This window comes from Agelaius phoeniceus, chromosome 6 (genome assembly GCF_051311805.1).
Source record: "Agelaius phoeniceus isolate bAgePho1 chromosome 6, bAgePho1.hap1, whole genome shotgun sequence".
Taxonomy (NCBI): domain Eukaryota; kingdom Metazoa; phylum Chordata; class Aves; order Passeriformes; family Icteridae; genus Agelaius; species Agelaius phoeniceus.
In genome coordinates, this window is record NC_135270.1 from 58,141,688 (window position 1) to 58,154,347 (window position 12,660).

The 12,660-nt window shown below is 43.9% G+C and overlaps 1 protein-coding gene across 12 annotated transcripts in view; it reads right to left on the reverse strand.

Moving 5' to 3' along the window:
• SYT16 (synaptotagmin 16) overlaps positions 1–12,660 on the reverse strand; it is a 115,970-nt gene that overhangs the window by 78,210 nt on the left and 25,100 nt on the right. For 10 of the 12 annotated variants that reach the window (XM_077180809.1, XM_077180808.1, XM_077180800.1 and 7 more), the window contains one exon: positions 3,485–3,555. The gene's annotated coding sequence lies outside the window, so the exon portion shown is untranslated. The remainder of the gene's footprint in view (positions 1–3,484; positions 3,556–12,660) is intronic. The other 2 variants (XM_077180811.1, XM_077180810.1) reach the window with 1 other exon arrangement.

Below are 12,660 nucleotides of genomic sequence, written 5' to 3' on the forward strand. Positions count from 1 at the left end.
CCAGGTACAGGTGACAAGGCCCTGAACTCCAGAGGAGGAGGAAACTGCCTTAGCAGAAGCAGTGTTTCAATTAAACGTTTGTATGGACACCACAGCATTTCTTCACTAAAATTTCCATGAAGCAGCCCAGACCAAGTGCCTGAAACCACACTTGAAAATCAACTGAAATGAGGCTGTGAGCCATTAGCCAAAAACAAAAGGGTTAGCTTCACCTAGAGTTGAAAATATCCAAAAAATCCATGTAGCCACTAAGTCTGTAGTAGAGAAATCTAACCTGGCTTACGAAGTGTGCAAATAAAGAAGTTGTAGATTATCAAGCAGTGATTTGGTCAGATCATTTCCCTGTGGCTGTTTCAGTAGGTGCTGCCTGATGGCCAGGCAGTCACTGTCCTGTGTTCCTGTACACTTCACAAATGGGTTTTTGGATCCAATTCTGACTTTCACCCCAGGCTTGGACCTCACAGCTCACTTATTCCAATCAAACAGCTTCCCACTAATTTAACAACCTCTGAAGTGGATCTGGGAGGTCCAGTTCACAGGAATTTGCAGAAGTTTCAGGAGAACCCCAGGGTCTCTCTTGCAACCTGCATTTATTCTGCTGGTGGGAAGAAGGAAATCCTGGAGCAGCACTCAGTTTAGTGGGATGCCCAGGAATTACAAATTCCTGGCAAATCAGCCCCTAAAAACAAAGCAAACAGGCCAATTCAAACTCCACATGAGGTGGATTTCCAAAAAAATGTCAGTGTACACAAGGGTGGTTCAAGTCTACTTAGAGACATCAAAATCAGTGGCAAGGATTTTGACTTTCTAAGCAAAGCTGGGTGATTATTTTTTATAAATATAAAAGAAAAATCCGGCATTAAAAGAGATTGTTGACAGAAATGCAACCAAAACCATTACAGTTGCAAAGGAGATGAGGGAAAACTGGAATTCTCCAGGGAAATTGTAGGTTTTGATCAAAAATCAAGGAAGAAATGATCAGTGCTCTTCACCTTGCAGCTGAGCTCACAAACTGCTGTGTCAACATCAAGCTAAATAGAAACACTGTGGATTACACCAGACCAGCTTGCAAGCAAGAGTATGGACAAGAGCAGACCTAAATGTCCAAAAAATGCAAGCAAAGTCACAGGCAATGGCTGTATTTAGAGCAGGAACCCAACAGGAACACAAATACTGAGTCAGCCCATGGGCTAAAGCAATGTAGCTTGAGAGATGTGACAAACAGAGCTGGAATACAGCAAAAGCCACCACTCCACCATGGAGAGTGATACAAGAGGGAAATACCCTCCTGACAGCTCTCTTGACAGAGATGAGGGAGACAGACCCAAATATCCCAGGAATTGAAAAACAAAAGGAGGAGCCAGCAAACAGCAACATGTGCACCAATTGGGAACATTACCAAATATGAGAAAAATGCCTGCAGAGTGACTTTAGCTAATTAGAACCCTTGCCTTGTACAAACACTGCAGCCTAATCCCAGCCACACTGATAAGCAGCAGTATCAGGCTGGAGGAAAAGGAGCAGCTGCTCCAATACACAGTGAAGCCATTTGGAGATGCAGGAGCAAGCACAGGCAGCCAAGAGGGAGCTCAAAGAACCAGGACTGTCATTGCAAAACCCTGACATGGCACAAGCACTGTCACCTGTCCACGCTCAGCACTCCTGGATGGCAGCCAGGGATCTGCCTGGGGCACACCCTGGGTGCTGAGAATTTTACACTCTCTGTGCTGACAGACTCTGACTCCCAGGAGAGCACTGCATTTGACCTGAGGCTGTGGAGAAGGCTTCAAAAATTGAATGATAGCACTGGGATTGTGGGTGTGGAGTTGACTGGAAGTGTGTAATATCACAGGGCGGAAAACTTAGTTTGGGGTTTTAGAATATAGTAATATATATGGAGCAAGATGGAGGTTTTAGGGTGGTGGCTGGTCCTTCTTCTTCACGGGTTTGGGTGGTTTTGTGGAATAGGACCATGTAATAGAAAAGTCCAAATCCCAAAGTGGGACATAAGGGATTAGTTATTGGGTTAAAAGTGAAAATAATTTAGGTGTCATTTCTTAATTGGACAGTTTAGCCTTAAAAGACCTTGTAACAAGAGATAGTTAGCCATTTTGTGCCTTGTTAGTGAAAGACTGCAGAACTCACTGCTGTGAGACTGTAACATAGATAAAAAATAAACATCTAAGCCTGAATGTGAACTATTGTCTCAAGTGCCTCCAATCCCAATCTCGACAGAGGCAGAAAAAAGAAGTGGAAAACTGGAACCTGGGGTGACAGGGAAAAGAGGATGCCAACCCAGCCCAGCTCCAGCCTGCTCAGGAACAAGACAGGAAGAGAGTAGGGAAATAAATACCTTAACAACAGATTTTAGAAGAATGCTCCTTGAAAACTTTCAGGAATGCTGCAGAGAAACTCAGATGCATTGGGGAATGTTCACGTCCCAGAAAATGCAGGGAGTCCTTGTGGCATTCACATTTTATGAAAAATCCCTTTGCCCAGGATTTTGTCCTGGGAAGCTGAGAAACCTCAGAGAAAAAGGAAAACAATTCTTATCTCATTTACTTCTCCAGTGTTTTGCTCATGTGGAATGTGTTTGGAGATTGCTTACCCACAGGTGATTGTTTCATTGGTTTTCTGTGAATTGTTTTGACTCTTTGGCCAATCAGGGTCAAGCTGTGTTGGGACTCTGGAAAGAGTCATGAGTTTTCATAATTATCTTTTTAGCCTTCTGTAAGTATCCTTCCTGAATTCTTTAGTACAGTATAGTTCAGTATTCGTGCATATAATATAGTACCATAAAATAATAAATCAGCCTTCTGAGAACATGGAGTCAGATTCACCATTCCTTCCTTCATCTGGATGGAGCCCAAATACAATAAGTCCTCACCTTAGAGAGGCCAACTACTCTTCCAGAGCTGGTGCAATATTATTATCTAACAGCATTGAAAATAAAATAAAACAGTGAAAAGACAGCCACAAGACTAAGAGTGCAGGAAAACATGCAGGGGGGATTCACCACCAGTTGAACAGGTAGTTCAGTTCAGGATTTGACTGGAGGGCAAATAAAGGTGGTATTTTCAGTGCTAGCAACATGCTTTAGGTCATTGGAATGACAGAAAGGACACAAAAGTCTTTGAGAGGAAGCCAAGCAAAGCAGGCAGCTTCAACAATACAGGCAGCAAGGATCATAAACAACAAACACAGCAGAGGTGAATGTGTCTGGGCTCCAAATACCCAAACAATATGGAAGCAATAGAAAAAGTCAGCAGATGATATCCAGGGTGGTGAGAAAAGGAACTAAAAGAAAGTTGGGGCACATTAAGAGACAGCCAACATTGCCAACAGCAATTTGGTTTATTTAATTGAGTGAACACTGGTAAATAAGAGGTTTGAACATTTGCTACAAGAAAGAGAACAGATGTGATGTTCTGGAGCATCAGAAAAACTCAGCATCAACCAAACAAGAAGAGTGCAGTTTGCTTACCCCCTTCCTGCAGAAAAATGAAGGCAGAATGAGGCTCAGAGGACCAGCAGAGAGCTCATAAATAGGCCTGGCTGGAGAAAAAGAAAAAAACAATCACCCCCATGTCACTCCTGACAGGATGAGAGCAGTGGCTGTGCTGCCCTTGGGACAGTGCCACAGTCTCCAGCTGCATCCCTGCACTGCCCTTTGCTTCAAAACATCCCAGCACAAAACACACTCACTCAAATGAGTTTGGCTGTGCAGGAGGAGTAAGTGCTTGCTGATGTTTATTCTGCTTTAATTTCATCTTATTTCACAGTGCAGCTTCAATTTAAAGCTCTTAATAGATGTCAGTTTATCAACATCACTGAATGGCTGCTAACTGCTGCAGCTTGGCAAATGAGAGCCTCAGCTCAAAAATCAGGTCCTACATTTCAGCAGTATCAAACTTCAGAAGTTATCTAGATCAAAATTAAGTGCTTTGAAAATAAAATACTTTTAAACACTGAAAAATAAGTTTAAACTCTCTTGTTTAGCCAATCAGTTTTCAAGGTATTTAAATCCAAGGAAAACCAGCAGATTTCAGCTAAATTTTAATACTACGGTCAAACTCCTGAGTGGAATTAGTTAAAGGAGCTACAAAACTTAGTTTTTAAATTATCATTTAATGTAGCTAAGTAAAGGAATTTTTATTATGTTTCTGAGTTTATAATTATTGAAGTTTACAGTAAATCCACAGAGTTCAATAGAATTAACTGGCTGTAAATCTCAGAGCCTAAAACTGGTTTGCAGAGTAGCATGTAAGTGATTCCCAGACTCTCTGCAAGGTGCCAGCCATGGAGAGAGCTGATTAGTCAGCCTTTGATTAATTGCCTGTTACATTAGAGCCAGGGTCAATCTACTCAATTAGGTGAATGTCTGGTGGAGATCAGAGATGCGAATCAGAACCTGCAGCAAAGGCTTCAGCACAAGAGGAGAATGTTCCAGCAGCTTTTCTTCCCTGCAAGGACCCGTGTCCCCCAGGCAGCTGCTCTCCAGCCACAGCTGTGGATCATGGAATCCCAGGCTGGTTTGGGTTTGAAGGGGCATTAAAGGTCATCCCATTCCAACCCCCTCCATGGGCAGGGACACCTTGACTAGACCAGGCTGCTCAAAGATCCATCCAGCCTTTAACACTTCCAGGGGTGGGGCGTTGTCTTATATATCAAGAGTTTTATTATCATTATGGTACAAGGATTCCATACCACCACACTTTTGTGCCTCCTCGATGTTTCTCTTAGGCAGCTCCTCTAAGCACTAACTATTTCTGGTCCTTGTGGTAGTCATCTGACTCCAGATCCCACCAATCCACTCTTTTACACCACTTGTTCTTTTTGGCTACAGGCATGGCCTATTAAGATCAGGCCTGCTCCTAACCATTAGTAATTGGTCCAGCTGCAACTCATTGGGGGGATAAGATTACATTCTGTACTTAAACCTTCATTTACCCATACTGTATCCCCTTACAATTCTCCCTTTTTATTTTAACCACAGAGTTGCAGCATTTCCAGAAGTACATATTACCATTATGACATATTCATATATTTTGTTTAGAACTAAGAGTTATACAAGTGTTCAAACAGCCTATTATAGTACAGATATATATATTTCTAAATGTTAGTTCAGTTCTATAGTTTACAAAGTGCTTATCTTCATATTTAACAAACGCTAATAGCTGTAATTGATATATTCTGCCAATAGCTTAGTATTCAAATCCTGTTTCCCCGAATCCACAGGGTTATACGGTCAAATCCTGTTTCCCCGAATCCACAGGGTTATATGGTCAAATCCTGTTTCCCCGAATCCACAGGGTTATGTAGTTTAGTCCCAAATCCACAGGGCAATATAGTTCAGTAGTCAAGTCCTTTATCCTCCCGAATCACATCAGGGGTCACCATTTGTTATCTTATATATCGAGAGTTTTATTATCATTATGGTGCAAGGATTCCTATATCCCCACAGTTTCATACCTCCTCGATGTTTCTCATAGGCAGCTCCTCTAAGCACTGACCGTTCCTGTCCCTTGCAGTAATCATCTAATTCCTGTTCCCACCAATCCACTCTTTTATACCATTTGTTTTTATTGGCTACAGGCGTGGCCTGCTAAGATCAGGCCTGCTCCTAATCTTTAGTAATTGGTCCAGCTGCAACTCCTTGGGGGATAAGATTACATACTATACTACCTTCACTTACCCATACTGCATCCCCCTACAGTGGGGCATCCACATCTTCTCTCAGCAACCTCTGCCAGGACCTCACCACCCTCACAGTCAAGAATTTCTTCCTAAACCTGCTTTCTCCCAGTTTGAAGTCATCCCCCTCCTGTCCTGTCACTACATCCAAGGCTGCACCCACTGTGCTGCCACCTCCAAACAGGAGAGGCTGGAGCTGCTGTGGGATAGGAGAGAAAAAGGGAGGATGCAGCAAGAAGAGGCTAAGTGGAAGACAAAAACCAGTGGGGAGCTGTAAATCCCTGAATATGAGAAGCAATAGAATGTCAGAAATGGTGCAATGTGTTAAAAAAACTCCACAGATTAAGATTAGTTTAAAACCTACCAGATTGTGACACTGTCCACAGGGTGACTGGGTATGGAGACAGAAATAAGGAATGATTTAGAACTAAAGTTATACCACAGAGACTGGGAAACTGTCTTGACAGGGTGCTGAAAACACTGAATTTTTATACATTATAAATAACTAGTTAAAAACCTGTAATTGAAGAGCAACTCGTCCCCAGCAACACATGAGAATGGCTATTCTTCAACACCCTATGGAAAAAAAAAAAGAAGCCCACACAAATCTAAGTAATAAACCTGGATTTGAAAAAGGAGAACTACATAAAAATCAGTGTAGCGTTACGATGAAGTAGGTGGAAAGGCAGAAACACTTCAGGCGATCATGTACAGGTACTATAGGAAAGCATCAAGACACTTATTAATTCAAAATATTATAAAAGGACCAAAAAATCAATTTGTTGATTGGGATTGAATGGTTACTTAAGGCAATTACTGGCAGTAATGCCAAAACCAGGGAAAAACTCTTTCAGAATGTGAACATCATGTTCAGAGGAGGAAAAGAAAAACAGATGGTGAACTTCTGTCAAGTTCAATGTGGAATCATAGGAGGACAGACCAAAAAAACAACTGTGGTCAGCAACTTTCTAGTGGCATAAAAAATTAATTACAGGTCCTTTTCAAGTGTAGCAGAAATTGGACTCTTTTCTGAAAGCTGGTGAGGTCACCAGTGATGTTGGACAAGGAACATTGAAGATGATAAGCCTGGAGTACCAATTTTTGCACCAGTGTTGCCTGCAGAGAAGTTGAAGGATGTAATTCAAGACTATTTTCACCCAGAAAAGGGATCTTGGTGACTGCCCAAATAGTTCCTTGAAAATAGCTCAGTGCTCAGGAACAAGGCAAATAAAGAAACATTATGAAAACTAGTAAGACCACAAAAAGCATTGCCATCACAAATTCACACTGCTCCCCTTTCTTCACTGGAGTGTAGAAGTCTTAAAAGACTTCCTAAAAGACTTAATAGTCACACCACATTATAGCACCATGCTGGTACAGGCAACTTGGGTAATGAGGGGTCTGCAACAGCTTCTGCTCAAGGAAAAAACTTATTTTTGTCAAATAAAGAGGTAATCATGGGATCAGAGCAGATGGAGGGGTAATAAAACAGGGGAAATAAGTGTTATGGAGGTGGCAAATAAGGAATGAATTGTAGCTACACCTTTCTAGAAAACAGCTAGAAGGCACACAAAATGAACAGGTATCAGGTACCAATCTCAATGCACAGAAATAATGTTTCATGCAACACAGGACTATGGAGCTCACTGCTGCAGGTGCTGCACAGCCTGGAAACAAAAGTATTTCAAAAACCAAACAGATAAATGGGTTCAACATAGGCCATCAAACATGACCTCTGGGTTAGAAAGTCCGAAGCTGATGATTGGCAGAAACTGGGAGCACAAAGCCAGACTCTGCTATTAAACATTCTCCCCAGGTACTTGCTACCAGCCAGCATCAGGGATCTCTGCTTGGACACAGCACAACCACTCTTCTGGCACTGCACCACAGATTGCTTTCTTGTTTCACTTTAAAAATTATTTTTAAATTTAAAAATAATCTCAACCCATAGGATTGCAAGCTGTTAACAAACTGTAAAAAGTTAACTGCTTGGTTTGAAGCTTTCACTCAATAAATCAAAGAAAATAACTTTCTTCAGTAGCTTTACTTGGCCAATTAACCTTTCTGATCATTTGCTTTAGGTTCAGGGACAGTAGTCCCAGCAGGAATGGTATCTGAAAGCTAATTTCCACTGCTAATCACCCAGCAATAAACAGAGGACCACACCACCCAACTTCTGTGCAGTCAGTACCAGTCCCCTGGCCCTGCAATTCACTTTTACAAGTTTATCACGGATATTCCATTGTCACTGTTATATTTTATGAAAAATCCCTTCACCAGGATTTCTTCTCCTGGGAAGCTGGGAAGCTTCAACTTCTCCATGTTTTGCTCCTCTGGAATGTGATTTGGAGAATTGTTTACCCAACATGTGAATTGTGTTTAGTTAACAGCCAATCACAGCCAGCCGTGTCAGACTCTCTCACGTCAGAGTCTGTCACGAGCTTTTATTATTCATTCTTTTCTAGCCTTCTGATGTCTCCTTTCTCTGTCTTTAGTATAGTTTTAGTATTTAATTTTCTTTTAATATAATATAATAAATCAGCCTTCAGAGAACTTGGAGTCAATTCTCCTCTCTCACCTCATCCTGGGACCCACAACAACACCACAACAATTGGCAACCACATTCCATAATTCCAGATCACCCCTAAACCAGGGTGAGGCATTAATCTGGGGCATCATCTTTATTCATGCTGGTTTTCCTGAGGTGCTCTCAGTTTCTGCCAGGCAGCACAGGGACAGGTCACCACCCTGGTCATGGATCCTCTGCCAGGAGGGCAGAGCCAGCTCTGGGCTCTTCAGCACAGGAGAGACAAGGAGCTGCTGGGGTGGTTACGGCTCCCAGGGAGCTCCTGGGGCTACAAGGATGATTAAGGGACTGGAGCTTCTCCCTTCTGAGGAAAGGCTGAGGGAGCTGGGCCTGCTCAGCCTCAAGAAGAGATGACTGAGAGGAGACCTCACCACTGTACTCAAATATCTTCAGGGTGGGTGCCAAGAGCATGGGCCAGGCTCTTCTCAGAGCTGAGCAACAGGACAGAGGCAACAGGCAGGAACTGGTGCACTGGAGTTCCACCTGAACATGAGGAAGAACTTCTCTCCTGTGCAGTGACTGAGCACTGGAACAGGTTGCCCAGAAAGGGTGTGGAGATATTCCAGAACCATCTGGACACAATTCCATGCCCTGTGCTCTGGGATGGCCCTGCTGGAGCAGGAAGGTGGGACAAGATGACCCCCTGAGGTCCCTCCAACCTGACCCATCCTGTGCTCCCATCTACCAGGACACCAGAATCCTCTCCTCCAGTCTGGGTCTCCTCCATCCCAAGGATAAACACTTAATTTGGTTTTTCTTCTGGCCAGGTAATTTCACTCCAGCTCTGGCAAAAAAAGCCTTCCTTCTTTCAGCCCTTCCATGTGCCTGTGAGCACTGGGACACTCAGGAGACACAGAGAGTTTCCTGGATGGGCTTTGCTGCCTGATGGAGAGGTCTGGGAACCAGTTCATGGAGCACCAGCCTGTCAGAACCCAGCACATTCCTCTGGCTGCCCTGGGGGACTCGAGACCCTGGCAAGGAGCTCAGAGACCTTGGCATGGAGTCAAAAACAGCTGTGCCTTGGATTTTAGCCCATGGAAACAATTACCAACTTTCTGTGAAGATTTACAAGCCACAAGAGTTTGAGTAGAATGATAGTTAATTTGTCACAGGGTGAAAAAGTAGAATTTTGGGGTTTTTAGAATGGGTTTCAGGAGGCAAGATGGAGGAATCTGGGGGAGTCCAGTCTTTCTCTTTCTTCTTCTTGTCCTCCATCTTCTGCTGTGATGGTGACACTTTTGGATTCGTTTAGAGTAGAGACAAACTGACTAACATAGGTGACAGGTATTGGAAAATTATGGCAAATAAAGTACACTTAGTTCTTAGTATAAAAAGCCAACACCACCCCAAGGGCAGTCACTGTGCCACAACCCAACCTGCTGGGCAGATCTCAGCAGGTCAGAGAAAGAATGAAACAGATAAGAGAAAATAAACAACCCTGAAAAGCAGAACCGACAAATCTTGACTTCTTCTTCGGTCATGGGGCTGGAAAAAAGAGACTTTCTGACACCTTTGGAGTCATCTCGACACCAGAGACCTCATCACCAGCCCAGCCCTGCCCCACTGGCTGGTACTTGCCCTGATGGGCATGGAAACCACAGAAGCCTTGGTCCATCTTCACTGGTCCTTTGTGGGTCTCATCCATCTCGTGTCGTTCTATGATTCTGAGGCAGCCCAAGAATAACCATTGAATTTGGGGGGAAGGGAAGCTGGAAAACCACTGATTATTTTTTGAATGAAAAACACTCAACTTGGAGAGAAAGGCTTCATGTCAGCCTAGATTCCTTTGACCTTTCTGGCACAAGTAGGGAAACGCAGCCAAGTGGGGAAAAAGGGATGGGGAGGGTAATAAGGATGGAAGGAAAAAGGTTGAGAAGGTAAATTAGAAAAGGAAAAGCAATTGGCAATGTATTCCCCCTCAACTGGGTGACAACAGTTCATCTTCCAGCTTTTAAAAGAGAATTTCTCCCAGAAAAATGACAGTATATTTTATTTATCCTTTTCTTTGATGCTGCCAAGCTTGGCTGCCAGCAAAATAAGTTTTGAATAAAAATGTTTTGACCAGCTTTGCCTGAAACACTCAATTAGTGGTGAAGGGCAGAGCAGGAATTGGTGGGGGAAAGAAAAGAGGCCAGCAGCTGTGCAGCAAACAAAGCCAGGCTGATAGAGAGGCTGGCAGCACTCAGGCCACCAGGCACCTGACAAACCTGTGCTCAAGCTAAAAAATCACCCTTTATCTCAAGCAAGGTTTATCCTTTCAAGGATGTCCTGTACCATCTTCTCCAGGGTGCCAAGGTCCCTCAGACCCTGCTGGGTGCCCTGGTGAGGTCTGCAGGGCCTGGGTTTAGCAACAGGGATGGACAGCACTGAAAATAAATCAGGAGGCTCCTTAGGAACCAGTCATCACAATGACAGTCACCAGGCTGGCTTAATATGACTCCAGCCACGCTGCATGCACTCAAATAACAGCTCAGATACAGCAGTAGGTCAGTCTCTTTTCAGTCCTCAGATTCACCCTCTTCCTTTTTCTAATTCTCTCTTTTATTACATAGCACATCTTTCAGGCATCTCTAGCTCGATGCTCCGTTTGCTGGCTGCCTGACAGGTCTCAAAAAAGCACATCGTTCCACTTCCAGAGCAGTTCTGTTTAATCTTGGATGAAGAAGGTGTATCACTTAAGTAACTTTTCCCACCCCTCCTTTTCTGCAGGAAAAAGGGAAGAAGTTGGAAAGAAGAATGACAGAAATGTTTCAACCTAAACGGGAGCAATTTGCATGCAAATGAGGTTTTTCAGGTGCCACAAAAGATGTGGGTGCCCTGACAATCTGAAGGGAAGGAATAAAAGGAAGGGTGAATTTGACACAAACACTGTCAAGTGATGAACCTGAAACTTTTAGCTTCCTCACTGGGGCAAAGTGTCCTGGAGAGAGAGAGTTTCTTCTATTCCACCCACGTGTTTATTTTCATTCTCATTGGCACTACCGTTGTAAGAAGAAAAACCTATTTCTTCTCGTGCTTATGCACCTTCTCAAAGCTCCTTGCATGCAAGAGCTACAAACACAGTCAACATCAGAGCAGGGACAACTGGAGGTAAACCCAAGTGGGAAGTGGTTTAGTTGCAGAACTTGATGAGAAAATGAGTTATACAATCCATAAACGAGCACCAGGCTGTAGAGGAAGAGAGAATCTTGTGATGTACCAAAGAGCAGCCAGGCATTATCAGCAATAAATCCCAAAACTGTGGGGGTTAGCAGGGGCACAACAGGGGTGCTGAAGCTGCTGAACACAGAGGAGCTGCAGGACAGAGAGCCACCAGCCCTTTAGCTCTGCCAGCTCCTCCCAAGGGGGTTTCTCCCCAAGCAGGTAGCATTTGTTATCCATAAGGAAAAATCTTCATGCCCCAGAGCTGGCACTCCCTGCTCTAAGTGTGGTTATTTGTACTGCTCAGAGAGAAGCCCTTCAGAGACTGACTCCCATGGACATTTATATTCTCCTGGCAGCACTGAAGTAATCTTTTGGGGAACCTGAAGGCACAAACCCTGTGGCAAGGGATGCCATAGCACCCCACATTTGGGACCCCACATTTGCTGCTCAGCAGCAATGCAGTTATGCCATCAGAGATTGGGTTAGCTTGGAAGGGAACTTAGGGATCATCTTGTTCAACCCCCCCTTCCATGGGCAAGGAATCTTTCACTAGATCATCTCACTCAGAGCCCCACACAGCCTGGTCTTGAACATTTCCAGGGATGGGGAATCCACCACTGCTCTGGGAAACCTGTGTCAGTGCCTCACCACACAGAGAGTAAAACTTTCCTAATTACATTTATTCTAAACCTACCCTCCTTCTCTTAAAATCCATTCCTCCTTGTCATGTCACCCATGCCTTTACGAAAATTCCCTCTCCAGCTCTCTTGGAGCCCCTTTAGGTACTGGAAGGGCCCCAAAGGTCTCCCTGGAGCCTTTTCTGCTCCAAACTGGACAGCCCCAACTCTCTCAGCCTGTCTTGATGTGCTCCAGCCCTGTGATCAACTTTGTGGCTTCCTCTGAGCTTATTCCAACAGGTCAGCACATTTCTTGTGTTGGGATCACTCAAACCAGGTCTGTAGCAGTGCCATACACAGGCAGACAACATTTTCACTGGAGCCTCAACATCACATTTAACAGTTTTAACTATACCTGAAAACACACAGAGAGAGCAACAGAAGAAAACTCCCTGGCTTTGCCTTCCCATGGATTCTGCACAACAGACCTGCTGCACCAGGAGACCAGCAATCAGGTTAGCAAACATGCCACAGCTGCCCTTCACTAAAACAGACACACATCTGGTCTTGGAAAACTTTTACTGAGCACATGTTTTCCCAAGTGTTCATTTTTCCAGG